A 16,124-nucleotide genomic window follows, 5' to 3' on the forward strand; every position below is an offset into this window, starting at 1 on the left:
ACCTCCGCTAAGCCGCTAATGACCAGCCTGTCTACTCTCCTCTCCTCCGCTCCCCTTTGAAAGAACAGAGAGAAATTAAAATGATGTGTCTGAATTATGGATCCTATGACAAGACCGCCTCTGTGGAGCTCTTCCTCTCTCTTCCTTAAACAAAGTTACTAAGGGTTCGTCTGCTAGCCTATTCCTTAAGAGCGCCACGTGTGAGAAGTAAGAAATGAGGAAGGAAGAAGGGAAACATCTCAAATGATGATAACACACAGTTTGATAAAACTGACAAGGGAGTCAATTAAAGTAGGCTGTCAAAGAAAAGGGAGATATTTTATTAAGTGGCATGCTTCTGCTTGCCAGTTACATCAAGCGACACATCTGCTAGTGGCAGTGGGGGGGATTAAGAGCGGACATGTGTCGCCACTTTCAGGAAACATCACTCAAAAATCCACTTCATCACATCCACTGAAAAATTAACAGGATCAGTATTAGGATGCCATTACTCTTTTATGTACATCAATCAATATCGATGGGGGAATAACATCACATTACATCACATCACATCACATCCTGTCACATCAGGCTTCTTCCGTTCTCTCGTTATATCAGGTCTCATCGGATTTCCCAATGAAATGGATATCTGATTACCACTGAATACCACACTTTCCAATGTCTTGCTTCATTAGATAGCAACAACTTCAAAATTAGAGTATCTACATGAAGAGGAAACCTCTGATAAAGTCACTAAAACATTTCCATACCTTATCCTGGCACATGCATACATTACGTATAGTTATGATTTAAGCTCACATCTAAACCAAAGGAAAAGAGAGATGGAATATCTTAAATTTCAAGGCAAGTATTCCCAGATGACAGGCAGGCAGGGTGCAGCTGGAGTACCGAAACGACTTCCTTTCTTTAACGTTCCACACTTGAACACATACAAGATACACATCTAACTCATCCGAGAGAAATGGCAGAAAAGGCAGAGATGGATGGTGCTTTAAATGTGAGATGTTAAGCTACCGCTACAATCATAAAGACATCACCTTTTCAAAACTCATCAATCAACATTATTTGTCTTTAATATTAGATTGTAATGATTTATAATTGCACAATTCACAATTTAATGGTGAATCTGCTTCCTTTCACGCTTTGCCCGTGTGTCATCTCAGGTCCTACTCAAAATCTTACGCTCGTACTAACGAGTAACCAGATTCTGGTGTGTTGTGTCTTGTGGGTGTGGCACGTCGATCTTTTTCCCAATGAGAAATGATAATTTTATTGCTTTCTAGTTAAATACAAATTAATAAACTAATTAGTGTAAAAATTGGTTTGTTTGTTTATCATTTTACATGCTCAGTTTAGGATTATTATTGTTGTTGGTAGATCTGTAAAGCAAGCAATCTTTTCTAGCTACATACACTCACCAGACACACCAACAATGACTGGTCTTCCCATCCGAGCTTTAGTTCTTTTAAATTACTCTATACACATTTAATGAGAGCTCAATTATCATTATACGATTCCATTATTGTGCCTCAAGCAGTAAATGGCTACTAACTAAGTAGGAACTGAAGTTGTACGCTGTGAATTGTAATGATGTTGGACCATAAGTGCCATAGAATTGGTCTGAAGAACAATCAGAATTCATTTCACTGAGATTTGTTGCTTTACTGTGTAATATCTAATTGGTGTAGACTTGAGAAAATGTCATGAGTGTCATCAATGTTCCTTGCTACTTGAAATATCAAATGAACTAAGTGAAATATCAAATGAATGCTTTCCTGTGAATGGTGAATGTAGGGTTAGGAATCTACAACTGCTTTGCAATAATAACTATTGTCTAGCTAAACCCACAATGCAAAAAGAATCAGTTTGAATGGGAATTAACTGATGTATATTTGTAATATATTTTACTTAATATAGAACTATGATATTATTTATAATTAAGTTTTTTTTTTTTTTAATAATGGGGTAAATGAAGGTTTCCATGATGGCACCAATGACTTTTTAGGAATAAAATAATTTGTAGCTATGCCATTTAATCTAAATACATCCTCTTCTTTATGGGTTCTTTTGATGAAGAATACATTTAGATGTATATGGTTGTGTTTATAAAGTAACCGATTATGATCTGGTGATCTTCTGTTCTTCTGTTGTTTTATTCATGTTTCGTTCTCCTTTAAAATTCACCCTATTGTTAATTCATCATTAATTTTACAATCAAACAAACTTTATTAAAAAAAAAAAAAAGAAAGAAAGAAAGAAAGAAAGAAAAGAAAGCCTTTGGATCAAACATGCCATGAAAAAAAAAAAGTGACATACTTTGAAGTGTTTGACTGAAACCTACGGAGGCATGGCATGTTTTGGAGAATGAAACTTTAATCCTGACACACTTCTGTAAAATCACGGCTGAGCATCTCGGACAAAATCACGAGACATGCAAAGAGAATAATCCACATGTCGGTTTTATCTGGAGTCTTGTATGGAGTGTTATTCCCTGAGTGTACACAAGCATGATGCTCACCATACATAATCTGTTTTATCTCCAACAAAAGCCCAGTCAGTGGACACAATAGGCCTGGTTCAAAAGGAATTCTGTCAACAGCAGCAAAAGGCAAAAAGGTGAGAAACAGTCGATATCGGCTTGTTCGGTTTTAATAGCGACATGACATGCACCGCCTTCCTGTTTACAAAAGGGAGCAAGGCGGTTATTTTAAGAACATTATTTTTAATCAGTTTAAATAAAGTGTGCAGTTAATAATGATGTAATATGTATATTATGTCTTGTTCAAAATTTGTAACTCCACCACTGGAATATCATTCATGTCTACTGGTAGCTCAGATTCATCCCTCGTAACTACCTACAACATCTGCATATTTCAGACTAACAGTGTGAATAAAACCTCTACAGTACTTTCATGTCCCTCCACATTACAACTACACAATATCTTGAAATATCAAACATTTCCGCATCGATGCAACAGAGCATTCTCTCTATATAAACTCAACATATAAAAATTAATTTATTTATTTAAACCACTGAAAAGTTGAACAATCAGTCAGCTTTATGATCGGGTCTTTATCGGCGAACGTTTGAAGACGGAAAGTGTCGGGTCTGTGGAAATTGTGATGTCTTGTTAGTTCCTCAGGAGCTCTAGGATGCTTAATTACACTCAACTACAAACTGTTGTAGAAATTACATGATATGCATTTACATTATTTACTGTCCAGTGTCACCCAAATGTGTCGGGAAAAGGTGTCTCCACAGAGTGGAATCAGAACAACATGCAGGGATAACATAAATAGGGGGTTTATTAAGAAAAAAACAACAAGAAAATCTACAATACCTGGAAAACACTAGGGAAAAGAGAAAAGGGAAAAGACTAGGCAACAAAAATAACACCACAGAAACCAGGAGACAAGACAACACACACAAAAAAAAAACTCAGCAAACAACAAGCACAAGACGACAGGTATATATACTGTACATAGGACAATTAGTGAGACACGAGGAACGGGTTAGTTAGTTTTTCCTCATCACCGTCACCTCCAGCTTGCTCATTAGGGATCGATTTTAGAGATATTTTAAACTTTAACATTTTATTCTGTTTCTATACTTATGTAAATCTGCTTTGAGACAATGTGAATTGTTAATTTGTTAGTTGAATTGAATATACAGTGATATATATATATATATATATATATATATATATATATATATATATATATATATATATATATATATAGTCCTGAATGAATACCTTATGTAACTAAGCGCACAAATCTCACACTTTTCCACATTTTTACATTTCACACACCTAGAAATGTGTCAAAGTGGCTATTCCAAGCCAGAGACTGGACCGGGATGGATTTCTTTACAAAAGAATAGTCCTAACTATTACCAGAAACACCACTATAGTTGATTTGAGGTCACTGTTGTAATCTCAGTGCGGTGAAACTTAAAGACTTGGATGTTCATGACACATGTGGTGAGAATATCTCTGCTACAGAAACATCTGTAAAAACTCCCTCATAGCCACGTCACATAGACTTCATCTCGACTGAACTGACAGTTTTTGGCCCTTAAAGATACAGCACGCTGTTCTAATGAGTCCACAGGAAACAGAGGAATTCTGTGGCACACATGATTCCAGACACGACCACTTTATTCCTTTCTATTCATCTCTCCATCTCTCATCCTAAAGTCTGTCAAATATTACCCATCTCCTAGTGTACATTTGCAGATGTTATGAATGGTCCATAGATCTGTCACCCAGATCTCTTCACAAATTTAAGCTGCTACTGACCACTCTTTCATCACATGTGGTTTTTGATGGAAGCTCCAGCCTTAGCGTGGAGTTTGAGTGATCTTGTTTATTTATTTGGAGAAGAGTGCAGAATGGGTATGACTGCAGGAGGGCTGTTACTCCATATTTCTATTTTACTTTATTTATTTTAGTCTGTACAGTTTTTTTTTTTTTAAAGAATTGTAAGTGTCGTGGATCTCGTTGCAGTTTAATGAACGTATCTTGGATCGTTTTCTTTGTAGCTTTGTAGCACATTCTCAGTGTGCTATGTTTTTGTTCTGCGTGAAGTCGTGAACAGCAACTGGAACGACGGTTGGACAGGAAAACAGATACGGTGTTTTTTTTTTTGATGACGTTCAAGACATAACCCTTCCAAAGCAAACACACGTACACACAGTTACAACATGGTGAGTGGGAGTTGTGTTTTTGCATCAGCTACACTTCCTCAGATAAAGATTTTGAGAAGGATTGTGTCAAAAAACAAACAAACAAACAAACAAACAAAAAAAAAAACACACACACTCATCTCTATCTCTTTACCCTGAAAGTTCTATTATATCACATGATTATTATTATTTTTTAAATATATAAAAATAAAATAAGGTCACTTAACATTGTGGCACTTCACGCATTTTGGTAATTTAATAACAAGAAGAATATAATTTGATTTAATATTTTAGACAGTATCCTCAATCTCGGTCAGGAAAAGGTGTGTGAATAAGTACATCTGCTTCTACAATTCATGAAATAAAATTTCAAGTGCATACAGTCAGTGTTTTGTATTTCCTCAAGGCTTAATTCATAATCATTTTAGGACCTATGTAAAGCATTCTAATTTCCACATTATAATGTAGATAATACATAAAACCAAATAATAAAACAATATTAACTGATAAAAAAATACAGTTCAGAATTTTTTTTTATATATGTGCATCCATGTGTAAATTGGCTCATAAATAAACATAATCTGCCTCTGGTTATAATGTGAGACTGGGATCGAGTTACAGCCATCACCAATAACTAAAACATAAGTAAAAATAAGAAAGGAGCATTTGTTAGTTTGATACCTCACAGTTTTAGCAGTTCAAACTGATACGGATACAAGTGATTTAAGGTCAGGGAAAGACAGAATCTTTAAAAAGTTAATTGATGGCTATCAGGTATGATAAGATAGAGAGGCGGTGAGAAATTCACTGTGTAAGGCATATGGACAAAATATGCTAATAGGTTACAGGAGAGAGAGAGAGAGAGAGAGAGAGAGAGAGAGAGAGAGAGAGAGAGAGAGAGAGAGAGAGAGAGAGAGAGAGAGAGAGAGAGCACAATTGAGAGAGAAAGAGAGTGAGGGAAAGAGAGAGAGACAGAGAGAGACAGAGAGAGTAGGTGCGATTGAGAGAGAGAGAGAGAGAGAGAGAGAGAGAGAGAGAGAGAGAGAGCACAATAGAGAGAGAGAGAGAGAGAGAGAGAGAGAGAGAGAGAGAGAGAGAGAGAGAAGAGATAGAAATAGGAGAGAGCAATAGAGAGCTTAAGAGATAGTGTATATGACTAGATATCTACCTCGAGATTTATATTCTCTTGGAGTAGATATCTTATATTATCTTCTATCTATGCTATATACTGATAGCTCTATCTCTCATCTCACCTTTCTACGCTTCTTTCTAGTCTCTCTCTATGCTTCCTCTCTGCTTTCTGCTATCATCTCTCTCTCCCCTCTATATTTCTCTCTTTTCTCCTCTCTCACTACTCTCATCTCTCTCCTTTCTCTCTCTCTCTACTCTCCTCTCTCTCTCTCTCTCTCTCTCCTTTCCCTTCCTTTTCCCTTCTGGCCCTCTATGCCTTCCGAGATTATACTGTACATTATACTGTTAAAACTATTAATTATGATACTATTAACTAACTCCACCCTGAAACACAGTGTCTTTAAAAGGAACTTTCTGCGATGTGCTTAGTGATTTGGGTGATCATTTGGCACTTATTGCCTCATTTGTTTGTTTTTCAACCATTACCCTGACCAGAATAAAGCAGTTACTGATGATTGAAAAAGTGAGAATAAGAAACAGTGTATTTAGCAAAGTGGAAAAAAGGAAGCAAAAGGTTTTTTATTTTCTTTTACAAGCTACAAATTTCTTATCAACAGCCAGCTTTTCCATATGCAGTAACATGTACCAATCAGGAATGGTGAAGTCAACCCTGTAGTCCCTTTGAGACACCAACTACTACAGCCAACTATTACATCGTTCCTAACTGGTGCTCATGATACGTTTGCTCTATTGTCCGAATATCATGAGTTTGAATCCCAGTGATACAATCTTTATTCATGGAAAGGAGTTTAATGAGCAAAGCTTGGTGCAAAGGATGACACACAATCTTCCCCCTTGTCAATCACAGTGACATCAACCAGTCCCTTGGAGTGTAGTGAGGAGCCTTGCCGAAGTTTGAAGTTGAGGAAATGTGCCAACAACCATACCATCTCTTACCAATTGATTTGTATAAAATCCCACAAAACTTACTGCCCTTTGCAGAATTCCTACAAGTGAAATCATGCTGAAGAATTCAGATCTGTGATTTCCCTGTTCTCCTCTTCAGAACCTAGCATCAGCCAAAAATTTGTAAGACCAGAGGCAGTCACTAGGTGAACAAGAGGGAAGATGACAAGCCTGTGATACGTGCTTCCCCCAGTTCACCTTCCACTTTGATTCCAGCTCCTATGGTGATTGTAAGGATTTTACAATATCTGCATACTTACACACATTCTTTCTCCCCCTTCAACCGTGCACCAGTTCTCATTGTTATCAGAGTAAGTTATGTGTGACAAACGCCTCGAGCGAAATCACCATCAAAGCGTCAGTTGGAAGGGAATCACTGCGGCTCTAAGCCTCTTATGCGTGACACATGTCACGTTTTGAAGAGTGCGGGGGATGAAAGTGGCAAGGAAGTGACAGATTTTTGCATGGACAGTTTCTTTCTTTGCTTATTTTTTTTTTTTTGTCACAGCCATCATCAGTGGAACTCATAATGGAGCATCGAAAGTGGCAGGTCAGGGACTCACAGGGCGTCTGGGCGTCCGTCTGCCCACACCTCTCTCAGGGGTCTGAGTGCCAAACTAACGTCTGCCTCTGCTGGCGGAGTCTCTTTTTCCTGTACCTTCACCCAAAATTATAAACAGGGGACTTGTTGGAAATATATATATATATATATATGCAATACGGTAATGGTCATATTTTGAAAGTTAGCTACTTTAGACACAACAAGAATGATTATAAAATAAAAAAAAACCATCAACAACCTTTGACAAAATTAACCAATGAAAATGGATATCACTGGCTCGCATACAAACTAAGAAAAGCTAATCCAAACCTTCAGCCATCTTGAAGCATGTGTTAACTTTTCATACAAGCTGGCTTATGCTAATTCTTTCCAGAGACACTGTTTCCAACATACAGCATTATGAATGTTTAAATATACATGAGTGGAGAGCGTTCACACAAACGTGTGGTGTGTGTTAGAAAGCACTTTACACGGTGGATGAAATGTTGACGTTTTTTTTTACTAAATGTTCTTAAAACTACAGGCTTTCATGAAAAAGTGAAAAAAGAAAAAAAAAATCTGATTTCTTAAATTTGAAAGCATTATAGCAAAGATTATATTTGTCATCTTTATGCAGACTGACTGTTGTTACTAATAGATTAGTTAAAGTGTCTCTTTGCCCAAAATTATATTTTGAAGGAAGACAGAGAATAAAGGTTAGAAAGAAGAATGAATAAATCCATTTTGGTAAAAAATATATATATATATATTTATATTTTCTTAACACAGAGATATCAAAGTATATTACTAGAATTAAAGCTCATAACCGTTGATTGTTTTCCAGAATTCATCTACAGCATCATCTGATCTAACCACCACAAATTACTAAAGGGCCTTTATTTGTTTCTTTACTTATACAGTATGTAACCAATGTAAAGACTCCCACAGTAGCAACCTTATGGAAAACATATTCCTGCACCGACTAGAAATAAAAGAACGGAGCACTCCAGTGCACCCCTGCATGAGCCCAACAAGTATTAAAAGATGGCATCTTGCATTGATGCGGAGCAAAGTTTCTCACTGTTCAGGCTGAAGAGCGTCTCGTAAACAAGTCACAGAATGGTTGGTTTTCAAACATGGCCTTGGTTCTCGACAGCAGCAGAAAGCCAGAGTGCCACTTCTCACAGTAGACTTTCCTGCTTCTACACTCTCAATATCTTTATTGTCGCTTGATATGTCACCAGTGCCTACATCTCCTACTTACTCTCCTGCTTTGCTTGCTTTACTTTAGATTCTTCCCTTTTTATAAATTATTCACACTTCTGTGTGTTTTCTCTGTACCTGCACCTCCACTGTCTAGGTACCCATCCCGTCTTGTGAAAGGGCTTCTGCTTTGAGACAGAGTTTGTGAAATGTAAAGTTAGCGTAGCTGTGACAACCACCTTCTAAGCACTAACACTTGCAAGAGATACCTCATACTACAGATACATTTCATAAAGAATGCAGTAGGTAGAAAAAAAAAAGAGGAGAAGAAGAAGGAAAAAAAAAGATGCATTATTTAAGATATCCAAACACACCCCAAAATAAAAATGGCATAACAAAACAGATTAGGAATTAAAAATGGTAAATATATTCAGAACGCTATTTCCTGCTTGTAGCTTCATTATTCCTGACAGTAATATAAATAAAATGAAATCTGAAAGTGACATCTGTGTGCGTTTTGCTTTATTTGCTGTAGTGTACGCAGCCGAGGGAATGATGTAAATAGTCATATGAGACAGAATATGATTACTGTCCAGACACAGGAGAGCTGACCTGCTCCCAATTAATCACACAAACCCGGAGAGAACTGTCACCTCTCATCTACATCACCATTCCTTGCTCTCTGTCACCAGCCCAGGTTCTTTCCGGCTTGTTCCTGTTCTCTCTCATATCCTTTCCCTGCATTCTTTCTTGCACCTTCTACTTTATTAAAACACCCTGTTTGACAGATCGTTGGGCACTGGGCCTGGATTTCCCTCCATCTCTCCAGGTTCCTCAACTACCAAGGGCAACAACGGCAGGGAGGACGGCGGTGGGTTTCCCCGAGAGGGCCAGGAACAATGGTGGCACTCCGAAGTGTAGACTACATCCTCCTCCCACCATCAAAGTACATCCCCCCATGTTGCACGGCAGAGAAGCCACTGAACCACACACCACCGACATCAATTGGAAGCTTTCAAGAGTAGCCCTGTTATTTATTCCGTCTGTCTTCCTACCCCATAGCTAACCGCTCAGATCTTCACACGGTGGAGGAAGACAAGGCAAAGTGTTGAAGCTTCAGCACTCCTATCAGCCGGCCAAGCAGAAGCCTGTTGAGGGATATTCTCTCTAATAAGAGGAACTGCTGCCACTGTTCCAGTGCCAATAAGACAGTGGGTTCTCTGAACAAGACTGGTGAGCCACCGATGTACTCCAGGAAGAGTGACACAATGACAGCCAACAGTGATAGTTCAGTACAGAAAACCAGACAATGGACTGAAATAGAAATTTAAAGAAAAACTTTATTCTAAAGCACATTAAATGTAGTTATATTGAAGTATTATATTTGCGATAGCCGTTGTTGTCTTTGACACAGTTATGCCAAGTTAGACCAGAGACTTGACTTCTCTAGTTAGTGATCTACAAGATGGCAAGTGTAATGATGCTGGACAGACTAAGCAATGAACCAATGCTGAAGCGATGCTGCTTTGCCTCTTTTGGTCGAGATGAAGCAAGGCGTAATTCCAGCTGCTCCTCCATTAGCAGGTAGATTGGGAAAACAATGTGAAACTAGACCACTATATTGACGAAAGTCATCGAAATCCATTAATAAGCATATGTCCAAGAAATATGCATATGCTAACCGTGCTAACTGTACAAGCATTTCAAGAGATGTCAAGGTTTGAAACAATATACTGTATTTAAGTTTATAATCCTTCCATGGATTAGTCAATCAGGGAACTGAATGATTCTGCTTGAAATTTGAGTAGAAAGAAAAAAAAAATGACATCACTTCTTAAGTTAACATCATTCTTTTTTTCTCCCTTGAAACATCTAATGATTGTCAGCTATCATAACCAGCACAATGACACATATTCCCTCGCTTTTAACGTTCATGATATTAACCAAGATCAAAATGTGGCAAATGCTGATGAAAGTGACACGCTGCATATAAAAGTTATCCCACAGCTGTGTGTTGATTTAACTTTATATTACCATTTGAGCATTCTCTTTGAAATGGGAGAACTGGCATCTCTAGAAATCATAGAGGAAGTCTGGAGGCTTCATAATGCATACTGTTCTGACTCTGCTGTTCAAACAGTTGTTCCCTAGACTTTTATCCCAAACTACTTCCATCCTTTCTATTCCTCTTCATTTTATTGCATGCCATTTATCTCCAATCCACATTTTTATCATTTGTTGCCAGTTTCCTAAAACTAAAAAAATATCTACTGTCCTCAGTTTTGCCAAACAATTCAAGCACTAAATAACAAAATAAATAAGATCATGTTAACACCTTGCAATCTATCAGTCTGTTGGAAATATTGATTCCTTGTTATTTTGTTATGTATTTATTGCACTGAACAAGCTTATACAGTGTCCTGTCTATCTACTTGCTTTCCATATAAATCTATCAGTTTTTCTTGTTATTAGTTGACTCATTGAATGATCACTGTAATGATGGTATGAGCTAGAGTTACCAAGGGGCCTCCAGGGCCAAAGGTTGACTTGCAGGGGACTCGGAGGGAGGAGAGCCCAAATTAAAAGGGAGTCCCTGTGGATAAGAGAATGGGCGGTCCCTTCTTGAGCTCCATCCTCGATTCAGCACATCACCGAGTGCTGCTTCTAAATTTCCCTCCGGCTTCTCCTCCCAAAACCCCACAGTGTTGAAACTTCTTTTTCAGTCTATCGCTTTGTTAATGAGCCCCCATGTGGCTTCCAGCATTTAAACTTTTCCTGCAATCATCAGGTGCAAGCGTGTCAGGAGAATACTCAGAGGATAGTTATTGTGGGGAAAGAGATTAAAGAAACAACAAAATTTACATTTTTAATATTTGTTTTACCAGAACTCACCAAACTCTGTGGTGCCCCAGTTTTACAGTGAGGCTTGATTATGGTTGTGTTTTTTTCCATTTCAATTCATTTCACTTCATTTCTTCATATGTCAACATTTTATTTTATTTACACCTTGTTTTTTTATTAATAATAATAGCATGAATGAATGAGTGAATGAATGAATGAATGAATGAATGAATGAATGAATGAATGAATTAATTAATTAATTAGTTAATTAATTAATTAATTAATTAATTAATTAATTAATTAATTAATTAATTAATTAATTAATTAATTAACAAAGACAAGTAAAATGATTCATGATCAAACTAAGCTTGTGCTTGTAAAATAAAAAAAAAGCTATGCTTTTGCAGTAAGGTTTGGTTTTGATTGTTGCTCTTATTAAAAAACAAGAAAGAAAGAAGTTATTTTGTCCTGTCCCTCCAAACCAATCAGGGATGAAACTGTTAGAATACTGTCTACACAATGTCAGCCATTCACTCTAGCTGGAACTCGATTATATTCCTTGAGGACTTCTAAAAAATCTCTATTTAAAATACCCACTGCCTCAGACATACAATGAAGAGGAAAACAAAATCCCCAGACGGTGAGTCAGAATAAGCTTCAATTAGCAACCTAAACCCGTGATCAGCCACGTACTGCCCACATACTTCAAAGTCCTTACTGTCCTGTTATGCCAGTCTACACACTAAGACAGGGTGGACTGGGTGTTGGAGAGAAAGCATTAACCAAAGGCACGTGGCTGACCGTGTGTCATACGAGACCACCAATTAAAATCACTTATTGGTGGAATAATATCCAGTTTCTTAATGGCAGAACACAAAGGGCTTTAAGAGGATTAGCTTAGGTGTAACTCAATCTCTTGCTCTCAGGCACAAATCTCTGCGTGATCATTGCTGCAGTCCAGCTGTATCTTAAAGACCTGGTTAAGAAGAAGAGTGAGCCAGACAGACAGGAACAGAGGACAAAAGCACTACGCCACAAGTACGTGTACAGTATCTGAAGGAGTCTATATAACACTCCCTGTAGCCTGAGCAAATTAAGTTAAAGCACATATTTCTAAAAGTTTATGATCTTTATGAGGTAATTGATCTATGGAAAGCCCATGCACAAATCACAGATAGGTTCAAGGACATTCGTGTGAGCATCCGTGTATGTTAGACAAGTGTTCAATACATTAGCTTTTATATGATCCACATGTTAATGGCAAAACTGGAATATTCATGCAGATGTTTCTGTGATATCTTGCACTCTATACACCATCCTCCAAACACCCCATTGTCAGGGCACTCATTCAGACAAAGTGTCTTTCTGATTGGACTATTTTTACAGGTTTCAGATTTTTCCGAACACATGCTCCATCACTAACTAATCCCTCATACCTAAGTCTTAACCCGTTAGTTTCGCATTTCAGTGACCAAAAGCGAAAATACTATAAGCCCCAGTCAAATCATAAAACATATTAAGACTAACTCAAAGGTTAAGTGCCGACAATGCCTCTGAGATCATCATGGATTTTAAAAAGAGCAAAGGATCAAAAGCTAAACAGGCTATAAAATGACATCATCAGGATTTCTAGAGTGACTTGTCTCATGTTCAATGATTGCTGATTTTTTTTCACAGGTCTTGTGTCGTCAAAGCTCCCTGCTGTTCCAGACGACCAGCTATAGCCAGCTTGTGGCTAGCCAAGACTGCTAACCAGCTGGCCAAGTATCCACAAAAGCCTGAGTGACAGGATAAGTCCAGAGGCTCCTGCTGCCTTTCTGCTACTTGTGGCTACACATTACCCAAGGAGCTCACATTAATTGCCCCGTTTGGCTGGTCGTTTTTAGCAACAACCTCCGCCGCAGTAGGACTGGAACAAGACGATCCAAAACCCCAAATGGCCCTATCTAAGTTTAAGCTGGCAATGGAAAGCGTACTTTTCCCACAGGGCTCCTGCTTGGGTCGCCAAGCTACATGCATATACACAATGGACGGTTTTTAAAGGACCATGCTGTGGATCTTTTGCTACATTTGATCTGACCTGAACATGGAGCAAAGTGCGGAAAACAGCATTGTCAGGTTGTTGTGGCAAGTGGTTTGGCAGCATGAGTTAACACAGATCCTGCATAAAACAATCGCTTACTGCCATCAAATGGAAAGATCATCAAGGAGATATGCCATGCAGAACACATGTTAACTTTGGGCCAGTAAATAAAGACTTTTTTTATTGGAACCAGTCTAATCTGACTAGAACTAGTATAGAATCTGCCAAATTATTATCAATATGCAAATTATCAATTAATATCAATTTGGGATCTTTTCTAATTAAAGTCTTAGGATATAAGAATTATAAGCTTTGGATTCTTCACTGTCTGTTGTGAAAAGGAAAAGCTACTCCAAGTCTTGCAAAAGTGGCCACTACAACAACAAACATCTCCTCTTTTTTGTTCCTTTATTTTACAGCAGTTTGGCAGCCCATCACTGGCAATAAAACCTCTCTATGATTTCAGGGCACTGGTGAAAATGCCAGCTTGGCTTAGACCCATCTGGATATGGACTGGTGGGTGTCTGCTTCTCTGGGTCCAGGGGTAATGGAGCCTGTTGATGGTTGAGACATGGTCACACTTCTGTGGCTTATGAATATGAAACCTTTCACTGTGTCATCCTGCCATGTTACCAAGAGGAGTCCTGGACTGTGGGAATGCAGGGCTTTCTCTTTGTGCCAGGACAAGCAAAGGCCCCTCAACAGCTGGGGCTGCTGCTGGGGCTGCAGCTAGAACCTGGCTGGACAAGAACAATGAACACAGAGGACTCCATACAGAATAGAGAAGTCTGGCTTGAAGGCTATGCTATGATGAGAAGACTTCAGACTTTGCCTCTGTTGGGCAGGTTATGTAGGCAATTTAAAAGATGTATAATGAAATTCTAGAAAGTGCATGTTTTTGAGGTCAGCCAGCATTGCACTGTTTGTAGTTTCCTGGCAGCCCTTCACCTTTTTCAGACCTATTTTAAAAATGTTCATATACTGTATACATGCAAAAAAAAAAAAAAAAAAAAGTCTGGGACCAGTTAAGTAATTGAACTAGACTAAGAAGAATGCATAAACATAGATCATGTTCTTCTGGTCATAGTAATGTTGCCTCAAAGGCAGAAGTCAGATCGCATAACTCTTGGGCCATGAATACATTTTGACTATTGTCTGCTTAAAATATCCAAAATACCTGATTGAAATCACAGTCAATGCAACCTATGACATTTAATGAGAAATCCATACCAATTCAAACACGCAAAGGTGATGTGGAATCCACAGAGCATCTGTTATTTATTGTTCACTTAGCTATCCAAGTTTAAGTATCTTGAAAGTTGCAACCTTTCTGCATTTTTCTCTTGCAAGTATTTCCATTATACTGGTTTCCAATAGGAAATTTTGAACAAAGGTATGAACTTTTCAAAATAAGATATAGCCACCAGAAGGGGAAAAAAAAGTTTATAGTGTCTCGTATTTTCGCGTTTTTGTAGACATGAGCTGCAAATGCCTGACTAGTCATTCTCCATGTTGGTCCTTGGCCACACTTAGGCCACTTCCCCATATATAAGGATTATTCATATATAAGCAAAAATGCTAAATATATTTTGGAAAAATCACATTAGCATGCCCACTCGGTGAATGACGATATGTCAGACAGTAATGTTAAAAGTACACAATAGAGGTAAAGTGTGTTAATGCACTCTTCAGACACAACAATCTCTGATCGGAAATGGTTCCACCAGCTGCGAGTTCATCTGTGTTCTTATCCTGGATTCATCTTTGGTAAGATTTGTACTGCTGGAGTCATGGATTCAGGACAGGTTTTGCATACACCATGTTCTGCTACTTCCTCACAAGGGTGTAATAATAAACTACAGCTCAATTAAAGTTGCACATGCATAACCCATGCTAAATGATTACGTACATGTGCAGGCTGACACTGATGGAAATGTTATCAAAAACAAAACCATGCATTTTTTTTGCAAAAATAGTGTCTACTTTGAGGCTTGAGGGATTTTTTTGGAAAAACATCGTTTCCAAAATATATATGGACCATAAACAAGGACCAGACTCACTTCAGTAATAACCTTTCATACAAATCGAGTCTTTACATGGTTGGTTACAAATTGGCAAATGTTAAAGTTGCCTTGTAGTTTATGCAATTAGCTTCAAAGCACAATACGGGTAGCATTGCCGCTTTTATTTCCTGTCCTTATCAATCTAAAACTCTACTTTAAATGATGCCCTGTCACCTTAAGCATGCTTTCTGCTCTCCTTTTCTTACATCGCTGTTTAGTTGAAGCAGCCCTCATTTGAACTGTCTCTCTCACTGTATTAGTGTTTAGCATTAACACTAAATCCCTGAGTCTACCAGCTGTGCAGCAATGCCAGGCCATTGTAGCCAAAAGTGATGCGTGGACAAAATGGGTTCAAAGTGTGTATATGTGTGTATAAGGGGGGGGGCCTGGGAGAGATAATCAATGGTCACCCCCCCCCCAAGGGGTGCTCAGTATGCCATCACTACCCTCTAGTGCTGAGGAGGAGAAGTGCAGGGATGGAAAGAAGGCAGAGCAGATGTGGTGACACAACCTCTCAGAGTTAAACAGATAATGGGCTTTATTGATGTATAAAAGATGTCCCACTGAGCCTTCCGTATCTCCATTAGTGAAGGAACATTTAAATTGTTC

The sequence above is a fragment of the Tachysurus fulvidraco genome, chromosome 1, assembly GCF_022655615.1.
Source record: "Tachysurus fulvidraco isolate hzauxx_2018 chromosome 1, HZAU_PFXX_2.0, whole genome shotgun sequence".
Classification (NCBI taxonomy): Eukaryota; Metazoa; Chordata; class Actinopteri; order Siluriformes; family Bagridae; genus Tachysurus; species Tachysurus fulvidraco.